The sequence below is a fragment of the Pipra filicauda genome, unplaced genomic scaffold, assembly GCF_003945595.2.
Source record: "Pipra filicauda isolate LSUMZ 115617 unplaced genomic scaffold, ASM394559v2 scaffold60_size3304689_pilon, whole genome shotgun sequence".
In the NCBI taxonomy this organism is placed as follows: Eukaryota; Metazoa; Chordata; class Aves; order Passeriformes; family Pipridae; genus Pipra; species Pipra filicauda.
In genome coordinates, this window is record NW_024104765.1 from 1274430 (window position 1) to 1289462 (window position 15033).

The window sequence follows — 15033 nt, forward strand, 5'->3', positions numbered from 1 at the left end:
TCCCTTATATGTCACAGCTATAGCGTTGGTTTTTTAAGTGATTTGTGCATACATAGAAAATGGGGGGTGGAGGAAAAAGAAGTGTTAATAAACTTCCTTATCAAAGACTTGCAAGACTTGCATGACTGATACAAAAGGTATATAAACCTTCTTTTCCCACCTAAAGAAAATTAGAAATACGTGCTCCTAAATGGACTGGAGTGCATTTTGGGAAATACCTATGTGTTTCTGAAATCATGTGCACTAAGCAAATGTGACAGTTTATAATTTCTTATAAATATTTACAGCCCCAGTGAGGCTTTTGGCAGCATGGGCTTGTCCTTGGGAGGTTCCTTTTTTTCTCTGTCCAGAGAGCTGTGTAGGAACTGAGCAATTGTTTTGAAGAGAATACTGGTAAAAGAAGCTATTTCATTGCTTGCGCTCTCTTCGCCTTTCTTTCAAGCCTTTCGTTCTTCAGCAAAGGCAGAAGTTCTTTGCCTGCTCTCTTCTACCCTGCTGATCGTGTTCCATTTCACTGTTTTTTCAGCTTTTCTGTTAGTATCCACCTTCACCATTGTTCCTCTGGTTTTGAACATAAGCTCATTTGAACCTCTTCCAGCTTGGAAAAAGGTCCAGGCCATCGCCAGTTACATTTGCACTTCTAGATACCTTCTGCTCAACATGCTGTCAGTAGTTGTTGGTGGAGTGTGACTGTCTAATGCACCAGAGCCTTTTCCAGCCCAGCTTTGAACATTTCATTCTGGGCAGTGTCTTTACTGACCTCTTCCTCATCAAAGGTTACAGTGTGCACCACCTTCTCAGCCTCACATCACCTGTCATCTGTCTGTAGTCCCTAGTGTTGTTCTTGAAATCCTGCCATGCTTCTGTTCTCTGATCGTGTCCTCTTCAGGTTCTTCTGCCATCTCACCAATTTGCCTGGAGGATCTTCCCCCAACCATCTTTCTGATATTTGTTCTCTGAGGTTGTGCCCTTGGTAATTTGTCTTTGTTTTCTGTGCCTTATGGATGAGATTACCTTGAGATAAACATCAGCTCAACTCCTGCGTCTATGCTGAAGACTTCTCTTTGGTGCTGTGCACCCGCTATCATCTCTATGGGCCAGAAATGTCTGTCTTTCTGACATGGAACTGTTAGCTGACATTTTTTTATCCCATAACCTCCAATTTTTTTCCTCAATTACGTATTTTTGATCATTTGGACAACACCATCATCTTTCTTGCCACTCAAATTTCTCTTAAGAAACTCTTTAATTCATAGAATCATGGAATTATAGAATGGTTTGGGTTGGAAGGGACCTTAAAGATCATGCAGCCCAACTCCTCTCCCATGGCTTTGAACACTTCCAGGGATGAGGCATCCACAGCTTCTCTGGGCAACATGTTCCAGTGCCTCACCACCCTCATAATAAGAATTTCTTCCTAATATCTAATTTGAACCTGCCCTCTTTCGGTTTGAAGCCATTTCCCCTTGTCCTATCATTACAGGGCCTTGTAGAAAGGCCCTCTCCAGCCTTCTTGTAGGCCTCCTTTAGGTACTGGAAGGGCATTCGGGGTTCCCCGAGGTGATTGTGACTACACCGTACTTAAAACTTGTCAAGTTCTTCTGCATTAATCTCTTTTGTATACTTCTGTACTGTTAAAACTGTGTCCAGAATTTGTCTTATAATTTCTGCCTCTGTAAATGAAGCATGCTTCAGTGATGTTGGTAATGTGAGAGTTTTTCCCTGCTACTGCTGCTCTGGGGAAGCCTGTGGTGATTTTTCATCTTCTGTTCACTGTTAAGATCTTGATTGCATCCCTTGCTGATTCAGAATGTTTCCTTCAGTTCCCTCCTTGGCCTGTTTCGAAACAAACACTTGTGCCCAGGGAGAATGACCTGAAAAAATCCATGGTGCTGTCTGGGAAGCCTCACTCAGCACCTCCCTCTTGCCTTTACTGTGATGCTTGCAAAAAAACCAAAAGGCAACCAAGATGCTGATAGCATTCCTGGGCTCTTAAACTGTTCACAGCATTGCTGCTGGATCCCTCCTACATTGTCTGCCAGTCTGTCCAATTGCTGCTTCCTGATTTTTCTCGCAAATATGGGATAGGGATCTATTTCACCTTTTGGACCCTTTTCTTTGAACTGAGTTTCAGATTATGAGTACTCTTTAGCAAATAATGTGTAAATTAGCAGCATGTTCTGTAAATTTTATACTTTGTAGTCTGCATTCTAGGTATTACTTGCCAGATAAACTATTTGTGTAGATATAGAGTTATGTCTGTTACTATACAGTTTTCAAAGAGTGTAGATAAGAGATAAGGCACCCAATTGAAATCCCACTAGCTGTGTTGCTACTGAACCTGGTGAGGTGAACAGCTAATCAAAATTCTCTTGAATTAGGCTTAATCAGGTTTACAGCACTTGCATTTCTTGTTTGCTTGTGGTTTGTTTTTTAAAAAGAAGAACTTTCTATTTTTCCAGTTCCTATGTGCAATTGTAACAGCAAATAACCTGTGGAACTTCTACCACCTCTGAGACACTTTGGGAACCTGTTTTCAGAGTAGACAGTTTATTGCTAAATAGAAGTAGTGTATAGGTTCATCCGAGCTGTAGGAAGGGATTAGATAAGCTCTGAAGTTCTCTTTCCAATTTCCATTTCTGTGATTCTAACTTCAGGCTATGGCTTTTTGCACATCCTCTTGAATATTGATATTAATAGTCTACTTGTAATTTAGATACAGTTTATTTATTTTTTTTTATATTTCAGTTATTATTTCTAATTAAAATGAAACAGAAAGGTGTATTTGCAAGACAATGACATTGTCAGCAAAACAGTACCAAAAGGTCAATTCACAGACATAACTAGTATTCAGTTATCCAATGCCTTCATGTATTACAGATGGTTTTTTGTACATAAACACATCTGCTGATCTGAATGCATTAGGAAAAAGGATAGGAAAATCAGCTAAATTATGTGGAGATTTTAATTAGTAGTAAAGAGGGATGGCAAGGTCTTCCAACAGCATTTTCTAATTGAAGTCACTGAACTGGCATTTCAGCAATCATTTCTGCTTCAGAGATCAAGAGAGATTATTTATCCTTAGCAGTTTTCAGCTCTCAAAAGTTCATGCAGGCCAAGTGACTTCCATCAATTGTGAACACTGTTGTGAACGTGTCCTGTTCCTGATTTTATTGATTAGTCACGTGATTTATGGGAGGATACGAAGGTCTCTGTCGCATTTTCCATGTTCTTACAAAGCAGTGAGAGGTGCACAATTTTATTTTCAGAGATGAGTTAGTGGGAATCAAAGTAGAGAGCCGTGGTTGGAACTTGTTTTGTTTATAGTGGGAAGTGGGTGTGTAAACTTCAGGAGGAAATGTTTGGGTTTGCCCAGGTGTATGCAGACAGCTAAATGCTGCAGAAAGCACTGGTATTAAATTTCTGTATTTCTGCTTCGACGTTCCATTTATGATTTGTTTCTCCTCACCTAGGAGCAGTGTACCATACCGTGGTACAGAGACTCACCGTTGCTGTCAGCGCTGGAAAAGACTGAAGCTGGAATCCCTGTTGTCCTTCACCAGAGGTTGCCTTGCAAGACAGACCTGTAAAATGTTCCTCAGAAAAAACTGAATGGTAGATCCTTAAGAGTGAGTGAAAAATAGATTACCTTTTAAAATTTTTTGTCTAAAGTGTATAAAAATGCAGATTTGCATGTAGAAATGCATTCCAGTTCCTGGGTAACTAGGGATTGTGAAGAGCTTGGAGTTTTACCTGTGGCACTGGGTTATGGTATTTAGGCCACACTGCTGTGTCCTTTGTTGTATGTAGTTCCTTGCCTCCTCTGCCATCCATGTGCACCTTTGATGAACTGCATTTCTAAGGACCAGTGGCTCAAGAAGTGTCAAACATCCCATTGAAATGGGATTTCCATAATCAAGAGGCTGGCTTCTAAGAAGGAAGGGAAAAGATCACCTGGGAGGGACCAGCTCCTGGGGCTGATATGAAGGTTGCATGGGAAAATACCTGGACAGCTATATCAGGAAGACAGATGTCCTGTTCTGTAAACCACATACACCTGCTCAAACAGGGGAGCCACGTAGGAATTGGAAGGGCAGTGCCCTGGTTTGCCTTCTTCAGGAAACAGGTGGACAACAGCAGTTTCTAGTGGCAGAGGGAGACTGAGAGCATCTTCAGGATGCTTTCTGTTTTCTCAGTTATTTTCAATTGTCTTTTACTTTTGAATAGTGAATGGCTGCGTTTAGAAATCCACTGCAAAGCACAATCTTAGTGGATTATTTGAATAAGGTATGTATTTGATGTCATATAATGTATTCCTACCCTGGTTGTGTATAGCATGTTGCAGTAGTGCACTGTGCACCTGCTGGAATAAGGTTTGTGATGATGTTTTCAAGACAAAGTCAGAGACTGTCCCCCTAGGAAATCCCATCCTCTGGACAAGGAGAGGCTTTCCATGCACTAAAGTGTTTCATCGTTTCTGGGAAATAAATTCTTTCTCAGTGCTAGAGGATGAGCCAGTCTTTTGGGATCATCACCAGAAGCAGTTTAGGGCTTAGAAAATTAAACCTGAGAGTATGGTGTGATTTCTGAAGTCCATGCAGAAGACAAGTCATTACTGAGATATGCTGATACTTTCTGTATCAGTTGATTTTTGCATTTCTTTTCTGATCAACATGGTTTAATTCTAAATAAATCACAGTGATTTACCATGGACAGGAGATGTCATGGTGAAATCAGGCAGATAAAAGTCCTCTAGCAAATTGCAGAAAGTGGAGTGTTTCTCATGGATACCTTGTATAACCTTAATCTAACTTTGGATGCTTATAGTGCATGTCCAAGATGATGCTTAATAAGTTAAGTAATTTTAGAGTGTTGTTTATCTGACAGTTGAAATGTACTTTAGGATGGCATGGACCATGTCTTTTGTTCACCATAAAGGGAGCCTAGATGAACAAGTTGGTGGTAGGTGTCTGCACTGCCCAGTGAACCTTTTTCTTTATGTGTGCTGTCGCAGTGCTGTCCAGAGAGCCCTTGAGATTTGGAGAGTCTTGAAGATGTGCATTCAGTCATAATGGTCAGAGCAGACAGGGCAGAGGCAGTGCCAATCACTTTTTGCGGTCAGTTTGTTTTTTAGTTTTGCTCTCATGAATCTGAGATTTGGCTTCAGTTGGCAGAGACTGTCTCGGGAGGAACATCATGTAACAGAATGGAAGTGATGAACTGTTACCATGAATGGTAGATCTATGGTAAAACTTGCATATGAACATGTGTCTTAAATATGTAGACTGTGCCACTGAAGATCTAAAATAAGAATTTATGAAAATACAACTGTGATTGACAGAGGAATCCCTGTTTTGGCTTTTGATTCTTTTGTGAAGTTGTTTCAAATTTCACTGAAGCTGGAGTGAAGCTCGAATCAACCTCATTGTTTCTTACATTTATTTGGAAAATCTGCATGTGTAGAAGAGATGCAGGGTGGAAGATATGAGAGTGATCCAAACATGCAGCACACAGAGCTAAGCATGGACTGGTCACGTGGGCGGTGGACGTGGTCTGAATATTGAGTTTGGAGCTCTGTGCATGTGAAAAGAAGCAGATGACACCAAAGAAGCTAGCGAGGAGAGAGTAGACAAGAATGTCAGTAGTGCTGAGGAAAAAGCATGAGCATGCTCCAGGTTGGTGGTGTACTGCTGGAGCGTGTTTGCACTAGGGATGCTGTCCTGCTGTTTGAGTCCCACTGGTGAAAATCTCTAGGTTTCCTAATCTCATTCCAAGAATAACCACTTAGATCACAAGTGTAATGAAGTAGTTTGTTTGCTGTGCAAACTGTTCTATGAGTAGAACATACTCTGGTGTTTTACAGACTTTTCTGTTCTCTGAATGAAGAAGTAATTTCTTCTTGTTGTGTAAACCTTTACCCAATGAGCATGTGTCCAGTTTTAAATGTGTGGTTCATTTCAGTGGCTTCAGATGACTATAGCTTAATAAATTTTCCAGTGAAGGGACTGGAGTCAGGGCATCAGATTCATAGATTTGTAATGGCCCGTTACACTAATTATCAGTGAAGCAAAGCAAATATATTGAATCTATTCATAGATAATTAGAATGGCTTGGGTTGGAAGGGACCTTAAAGATCATGTAGTTTCAACATCCCCACCATGGGCAGGGATGTTACCCACTAGACCAGGTTGCTCAAAGCCCTATCCAACCTGGTCTTGAATCAGGGATGGGGCATCCACAACTTCTCTGGGCAACCTGTTCCAGTGCCTCACCCCCCTCTCAGTAAAGAATTTCTTCCTAACATCTACTCTTAATCTTCCCTCTTTCAGATTAAAACTGTTCCCCATTGTGCTGTCACTATCTGCCCATGCAAAAAGTCACTCTCTCTCTTTATATAAGCCCCCTTTAGGTACTAGAAGGCTTTTATAAGGTTTCTCTGGAGCTTTCTCTTCTCTAGGCAGAAGAACCTCAACTCTCTCAAGCCTATCTTCACAGGAGAAATGCTCCAGCCCTGTGATCATCTTTGTGGCCCTCCTCTGGACCCACTCTAACAGGTCCACGTCTTTCTTGTGCTGAGGACCCCAGACCTTTGCACAGTGCTTCAGATTCGTTCTCACAAGAGCAGAGTAGAGGGGGAAGATCACCTCCCTTAACTGGCTGGTCACCCACCCTTTTGGATGCAGCCCAGGATGCTGCAAACACACACTGTTAACTCATGTCCAACTTTTCATCCACAAAAGCACCCAAGTCCCTTCTCCTCAGGGCTGCTCTCAATGAGTTCTTCTCCCAGTCTGGACTCATGCCTGGGATTGCCCCGACTCAGGTGCAGCACCTTGGACTTGGACTTGTCAAACCTCATTATGTTCTCTTGGGCCCACTTCTCAACATTACGTTGCTGCAACATGAATAACACAGTACTCACTGGTGTCAGTGTTTTACATGAAGGATTAATTGTGCAGTTAAGCTGTTGTTTTAAAATGTGTTTCGGTGGTAAAAGTCTTCTGTGTAATATTAAAATTCTGCTATTAGACAGACCTAGAGATTCAGGAGGTGGTAGTCATGGTATTTTTAAAAGATACTAATAATTATCAACCCATTCAAGCTAGTGGCCAACAATTTGAAACAGTAAACTCGGCCTTCTCCACTGCAGCCCTCTCAGGTGTAGCAACTGAATGAGAAATCAAGATGTCTGCAGAAAGTTTCTGAACTGATTTATGATCCTCTTTGAGGAAAATATATTTAGCCCATAGTAATTGTTTTTTTCCAACTTGCAAACAAATTTTTTAAGCAAACAGTCTTTGCTATCTTTGACCTAAACTCACGGATAGGATAGTATAACCCACACTTTTTCAGCTGACTTTGTAGTCACTAAGGCTAGGCTCTCTCCTTACTAAGATCTCCTCAGAGATGCTTGAAAGATGCTTCCCAGTATTTGGAGACCATTTTCAGGGCTCTTCCAAAGTCTGCTGAAGTCAGAAAGAGCCCTCTGGCAAATTCAGCAGGTTTGGGACCTTTCCTAAAGTGGTTCTCTGTGTGAATCAGGTGCAGCTAGTTTTAGTCCATCAATAATATTTTTGTCTTGGGAGTTACAGCCAGCTTCTCAAAAGCAGTGCTGGGGGATCAGCATGTGGGATTAGGAAATGGGACTTACTGTCCCAGCTGTGCTTACTAGTAGGGTGATCCTGTGCATCGGAATGTGACCAGCATGTTTGCTTCTCTGCTGCGTGCAGTTTCTCTCACTTGCCCATTTTCCAGGGTGTGCCAGATCCCTGGATATTTGTGCTTTCTCTTGCAGTTGCAGTACCCTGTGATGGGATGTAACTGGAAAAATCATGTTCTCTTGATGGTAACAGTATGCACCACAACAGAGGCACACACATCTCCATGGATTAGAGTGGACATACTCAGCATTTCCACCCATGTTGCTCTGAATACATCTCTCTCCCACCCTGGCGACTCCACCCCTAGGATTTCATCCACTGACTTTCAGCTTGAGCCTCATTAAGCTTTTAATCAGCACACCGCCTGCCAGACTCTTGCTGTCAGGCCAGATGCCTAGCAGTATTGAGGAATATTGTGCTAATACCCTAACATCTCGAGTACTTGTGTCGTGTCTGTGATTCGGTGCTGCACTGGGTGGCACTGGTCCAGCTACCTTGCTGCATCTCCAAGTGCTCTCCCAAGACATCAGCTGTGATGGTACAGGAGGGACTGTGTCATCGCTGCTGGCAGCTCCCAAGTTGTGCTTTTCTTGAAGAGGAAGAACATCTCCAATGCTCTTTTGCCAGCTGGAAAACATTTCAAAAACTGGTAAATGTGTTTTCTTCCCTGCTTTGTCAGCCAGAGCATTTCCAGATCACTGCCTGGTTGCACATCTTTAATAATGTTTATAAAAGATAGGATCTAGCTCAAATAGAAGTTTTTGCCTCGGTGCTGGTTGGCATTAGATTATCATAGTGGCGTTTTTGGCCTTGGAAAAAATCTATAAATGTAGGAATTATTGTTTTTATCAAATTTTCTAGTGTGTCTTTTGCACTATTAACCTGAATTACTATTATGTGCTGACTGGGAGATTGTGGGGTTGCTTGTGCTAGCAGGGAAGAGGGTTCAGCTCATACATGAGGAGGAGGAGACCTCTGCACCACCACTCTGACATGGGAGCAGTGGGGTCCTCAAACTGAATGACAGATTCTGTCTGTGCTCTAGGTAATTTGAACCCTGGAAGTGAAGGACATACCTTGGGAAAGGAGGGAAGAGCAGTGGAGAAAGAAAGGGAGTTGGTTGTGGAAAGGATTATGGCACTTCCTGCTCCCAGTGAGGAGCAGGTGGCTCCTGTGCAGAAGATGATGGTGAGGAACACTTCTCCCATCCAGAAGCCCCACTGTGTGCGAGCATAACATAAACCCCCACTCTCCCATGAGCACAGCCGTGTGTCTGCTTTGTTCCCAAGGTTGGGCTCCAGCACTACTGTTTAACAGCAGTCAGCTGGAAAGATCTCCTAACTGGTTTTATGCAAATGGAGTGAGATATCTCATGCATGTGCCTGTTTGCACACAGGCACCATCCCTGTCAGACAATAGATATTGTTTTGTCATGTAAATAGCGCTCAACTAACAGGGTTTGCTGAGAGTTGAGCTCACTTACACTGAATGGTTTTGACATGTGTGTGTATGCAGGTGTTGAAAGAGAGGGCAGGGAGAGTAACAAAGCTGTGAAACTTCAATGAGATAAACCAAATAACCCCCCCAAATCATGTTATATGGAAAGTGGTAAGTATATAACCTGTGTGTTGGATAAAGGTGGTCAGGGCTACACAGCAAAGAGATAAGTATGAGGGGAAGGAAAACAGTTTTCTTTGTACAAGATTAGTGACATCTAACCAATGACTTGAAACTGCCTCTGATCGTCATCGTTGGTCTCCACGTGTCTGTGCCTCTTTCCAGGAGCATTCTGCTTGGCAGGTGCAACTCTGGAGGTTGGTTTTGGTGATAACAAGACATCTTCGAAGAGCTGCAAGGCAGCTGAGGATTTACATTCAGTGAAGCCAACAGTGGAGATCAGGGGACGGAGGTGCAGTTGGGGAGGCTGCGGTCACTGTCTCCCTGTGTTTGTTGCTGAGTGGGGTTGGCTGTTGGTCCGTCTGCAGGCGGCCACCTGCAGTGGAGCAGTGACATCAATCAGTCTGGTCCGGTTGTGTTGGGAAGCGTGATGAGCAACTGTTATGCAGATGCTCCCTGGGAGGCTACTAAATAGTCATTGTTGAAGTAATTAATAGCAACAAGTGAAAAAAAAAAGCCCAGAAAATGTTTTCAGATGTCCCAGACAGTGGTGATACTTAGGGTGATGAATCATGCAACTGTCCATATGAAAACTGAATAATTTTACTTGCCACAATAAAATATGTAATGAAAACAACAACAAAAAAAGAACAGAGACCAACATATAATCTACCAAATGTCTGTGGTGTCCACTTCAAAATGTTGATTGGTATAAAACCTAAGTCCAAAAGTAGTATTGATGATGTTGTAAAGAAAAGTACAATCAAAAGCATATTGTTCCTGACCTAGTGGGGGGCTTTGCTGTTTTCCAGATATAGCTGCTGATGATGTGGTTTTCACAATGACACCTTTGACTGGTTTTTAACTGTCTTTTGGGGCAGGAAGGGGTGAGAGGCAGTGTCCTCTCTTTAGCAAAATACATAGATCTTTTTCCTTAGTAGTTTATACTAGATCCATAGTGGAACTAGAGAAAAAATCACTGAAAGGGAAGCAATGCTGCAGGTCTTGGACAAACCCTCTTAAAATCAGTTCAGAGAAATGGCAGATATATCAGCATCCTGCAGTAAATGATAAATGAGTTCCAGGAAACTCACTCTTTCTAATGCAATAATCCACCTGCTGAAAAATGCTGCTATTCTAAAGTGAACACAATCTTTGTGTTTATGTCATATTTTATATATGATAAACTGCTTTGCAAAGAGGAAGAAAAAGAGCATTTCATAGATTTTATTATACCATTATGTACTAATAAAAAAAGAAACCCATTTTTCTCTGAGAGCTGAGCAAAGAACAGATGGGCAGTATTTAGACATCGGAAGTTTTCTTAGAAAGAGTATTTTATTATTATAAAATAGTAGCTATTATGTACCCTCCCATAACAAAATGGTCTGTCTCCATATCTTAATACTGGGCTATTCTAAAAGAATTTATTTTATTCTATTGTTTATGTTGCATAAAGTGAAGCTACCAGGTGCTGGGAGTTTTTCTTGGACTACATGCTCCCCAGGGAAGTGGTCACAGCACCAAGCCTGCCAGAATTCAAGAAGCATTTGGATAATATTCTGAGATACATTGTGTGATTTTTGCGACTGTCCTTTGAAGGGACAGGAGTTGGACTCAATGATCCTTGTGGATCCCTTCCAACTCAGGATATTCTATTATTTTATGATTCTATTAATCTATTCTGTGCAATTTCTGGTGATTTACTAGAAAAGAGAATTTGGGGTCCCTTGCGGAAAACTGCAGTCCCTTTTTCTTCTTTTTTCCTCTTTCATCTTGTACCTTGGTACACACAGATACTTTTTGTTAGCTATGTAAGCATTCTTTTATTCAAATACTAATTTAACATAGTGATTGTACTGAGAGTGACCTGTGCTCTGGCATTGCATCTTTTCCATTTAGCGCAGGGGACTTCATAAAATTGATTAGCTCATAGCTCTTAAATCTTTCATAATTTTGGCTTTTTTCTCTTCCCTCAGAAAGGAAACTGGTGTTTTTAACTGTTTCCATGAATTTAGGAGAGTCTATCGCCTAGCCTTTCAGTATCTGTGATGTGTCCTGGACTGTCCTTTGACTTTCGAAAATCATTATTCCTGTGCTTTTTTTGTTACTGACGTGTAGGTGATACAGCCACTGAAGCAGCCTGGCAGCAGTTCGGAGGGGAGGGAGCTGGGGAGGGGGAAGGTGTGTAGAGTGTTTTTTGCCCTCTCTGCCAGTTGCATGGGAGAAGAGGGAGCTGCGAGCTTTAAAACCCTGCCACCAAGCAGCCAGCTGCCCACTCGCACCGTGCTGTGCCATCCCAGACAAACATCTCCTAGAGCATCTGTAGGGCAGTGTGACTCACTGAGCCAAGGGCATAATCCGTGGGGATGCAGCTGGACCTCAGCGCCGGGGGACAGTCTCTCACTGCTGCCGATCAGGAATACTAATCCACAGTCAACCTGTCCTTTTCCACACTCCACTGATGGGGTGAACTCATAATCCTCAGGGGTGAGCAGGTTATCCTTGGAAGGGATTGCCCTGCCGTGGAGCAACTGAACCTGTGGGCATCACATCTGGCCAGTTTCCCTGGAGAGGCTCGGGGAAGTAGGTATTGCTTTCCCAGCCTGCCCCAGGTAAGTAATTTGATCTTAAACAAAGAAGCATAGAGATGGATGTTTCTTATTTAAAAATGCATTAAATATTTTTAAAATAATTTTTGTTGTTGTTTTGAAGGCAGAAGGTTTGAATATTCCCATGCTTTGTGCCTCCCCTGAGCTTCTGGATCTGGGGGGTGATAATGAGGGATTTAATTCTGGGCAGCAGGTGCTGGCAGCAGGGATGTGATGCAGTGCCTGTAATCATGTTGTCAGGTTAATTTTGCACCGTCTGGGTGTGAAAGGAGCAGTTGGGCTTCTAACTGTAGTCCTTGGGCATCTGGTACCTTCTTCCTGCTGCAGACATTTTCAAGGAAAGACACTATGTGTCTGAGGCATGTATAGAGTTAAAGCTGGTGAGGATCAATGCCACTGCCAGTGTAGTCACTGTGCCAGGGAAGGGTCCCTTGAGAGAGGAGTAAGAAGGTTGTTGCCACTCGCACTGGTCACCCATCTTTTCTTACCAGCTCAGGAGAAAAGGAAAGTTGGTCTTTCAGTTGTCTGGGCTTCCTATCCTAATCAGATGCACTGTTCTGAATTGCAAATAATCCCAGCAGAGGAGATATAAAGCAGATGTCGTAGGGAATGAGACTTGTTGTGGGAGCAGGAGCCAGGCTTGTGCAGTGACTGCCCTCTGGAAACGGGAACTGACAACTGCTGGAAACTTGGACAAAGTGGGAGATATCTGTAAAAGACTGATACCTGAGTCAACACCTTGCTATGCTTTTTACGTATGATGCAAGTGGTGGAGAAGGCAAGAAGATAAACTACGTGATAACAGCAATGCTGTCACAGTTGTCATTCCAGCATGGCAGGGCATGGTAGGCTGAGGAGGCTCGTGATCTCCAGGGGGGAATGTGCTGCAGTAATGGGAAGACAGCGAGAGAAAGGGAGCACAGTCAAACTAGGGAGTACAATTTCCAACATTTACTTTGCATAGGTATGTACCTGTTATCCAGGCTTTTCCCTGGCAGCCCTAACTGTCCACTGTTGTGTGTCAGTTCAGGTATTAGTGTGTGTTTCTAGTGGTGTGGCTAAGATGTGATGAACATCCACGGTTCTGCAGATTTGCTCAGAAATGTCAGTGTGTCAGGAAAATGTTTCCATTGACATTTTTGCAGTGAATATGGAAATCTCTCAGTGACGATGTTACTGCTTTTCTTTTTTTTTTTTAATTTAAAGGGTAAGAAAACCAAGCAGAATCTGACCACAGGTGTTTTAAGATGCACAGAGCTGTCACTGTATTGTGCATGACTCCATCCAAAGTGTAGGCAGCCAGCTTATGGGTTAGGCTGGGGACAGACGATGGTACAGTTCACTTGGAAACCACCACTGCACAAGCAGGGGCTGGCACAGAAACACACCATCCCACTGCCTTAAAAACTCATGGAGAAAGATCCTTGTTGGAAGGCGTGCCCTGCACTGTGTGCCAGTCATGGACAGGAGGAGTGGGGTGTGCTCCTGGGTTATGGAGGTGCAACTTTGGATGTGATGGGAGGGTCAGGGATATGTTGGAAGCAGGGGGGCCAGGATCATGTGGTGAGGGACATAGAGGAAGGGCGAGTGTTCATCTTGCTTCGGTAGCACAAGTTGCTGGAAATTAAATACTTAAGGAGGTGAGATTGAAACTTGTGTTGTTTTTCACAGATCAAATTATTAAGTGTAGACCATCTGTATTTCTTGGCTTTTTTACATGGTTTGTACTATACAGTGCACAGCAGTGTACCATAGGAGCAGGGTATGATGTGTACAGTCCTAGTGAAGCATACAAGGGGTTTTTCTTCTGTCTTCCATATTTTCCATGTTCCCAGGGTGTCCAAACTGTGTCCATCACGTTGAGAGTGTGGGTAAGACCAGTCCAGTGACATAGCACAGCACTGTTCCTGTGGTGTCCCATGTTACACTGCCTTTGAGGCCCAGAAGGTTTTTGCCTGGTTTCTCTGAAGAAATGTGTAGCTATTTCCATGTTGCTTCAAACACGTTTGCACTTAGAAAGCAAGAGAAAGGTGAGGAAAAACTAACCTGAATCTTCTGCCTGGAAATAGTATTGCCTAATGCTTATACTTAGAAATCAAGAGTCAGTTATGTGGAGTTATTTCCTGGCTTTTACATAACTTGCTGTTAACCTCAGAGAAACCAGTTTCACAATACCCTATTAAGCATTCAGTTAAACAGGGCTACAGCATCTTCTTGTTGCAGAGGTGTACTGGTGAATACAAGCTTGTAACATTGGAGCCATGTTCATTGAAGGGTCTTGTCCCCAGTATTTAGGAGACGGGGAGTTCATGTGCCACAACCAGCCATGCATTTTCTCCTTATTGCTGGGAGTGTCTTCCTGGTGTGAGGCTGGAAATAAAATCTTTCTGCTGTTCTGGTGAGGATATCCCTACTGAAGCTGTTAGCAAAAATGTCAGTACTCTGAGTGGTGGGATTATGATGGGGAGGGCCTTGTACTATCAACTAAACTGAGAAAAACAAATCAGTTTAGGGGGGAGCAAAGCCATTAAGCAGTAATAGCTTTTAGTTATTGCTGTTTGGGAATGGATTCAAAGGGATAACATAAGGGTGAAAGACATTGTATTTCACTATCAGTCTCCAAGATCATCTAGTCCTGCACCTATTACTCTTAGACTATGTGGAGTGTATTGTGCTAGTAGCTGTTAAGGAGCAGTACAGTGATATTTCAAGAGAGAGAGAAAGACAAATCATCTGTATATACACTGGTTATCTTGAGTGTGTTTTTCCTGTACTGAAACAATTAAATACCAAAGTGGGAAAAGCACAAATGAAGCTGATATCTTCCTCAGATGGGCAGGCTCTGGATCCTATGTGTCAAAGCGTTCTGTGGATACGTTTTCTGGAATTATATCAGAAATCTCTTTTCAGCTCTGATGGCTCATTAGATGGGTCAGTGTAGCCCAGGCAGGCGAACATACCATTTGTATGATGAGTTCTAAATCTGAATTGTTTCTGTGGTCAGTGGGGCATGATGTCAGCACTGTGGGGGGAACATAGTTTCTCATTGACAGCAAAGATGATTGTTTTCCAGTTGCAGGTTGTGATCCCTCCCTAGGGTGTCCTTGGGATGGTTCAGGGGAGGCTATGAAGCATTTTATACT

The 15033-nt window shown here is 42.7% G+C and overlaps 1 protein-coding gene across 4 annotated transcripts in view; it reads left to right on the plus strand.

The window, feature by feature from the left end:
- ANKRD6 (ankyrin repeat domain 6) overlaps positions 1-15033 on the plus strand; it is an 89159-nt gene that overhangs the window by 39042 nt on the left and 35084 nt on the right. For 3 of the 4 annotated variants that reach the window (XM_039388122.1, XM_027743563.2, XM_039388123.1), the window contains one exon: positions 3474-3629. The gene's annotated coding sequence lies outside the window, so the exon portion shown is untranslated. Of the gene's footprint in view, positions 1-3473; positions 3630-11508; positions 11894-15033 lie in introns of those variants that run through there. The other variant, XM_039388124.1, reaches the window with a different exon arrangement.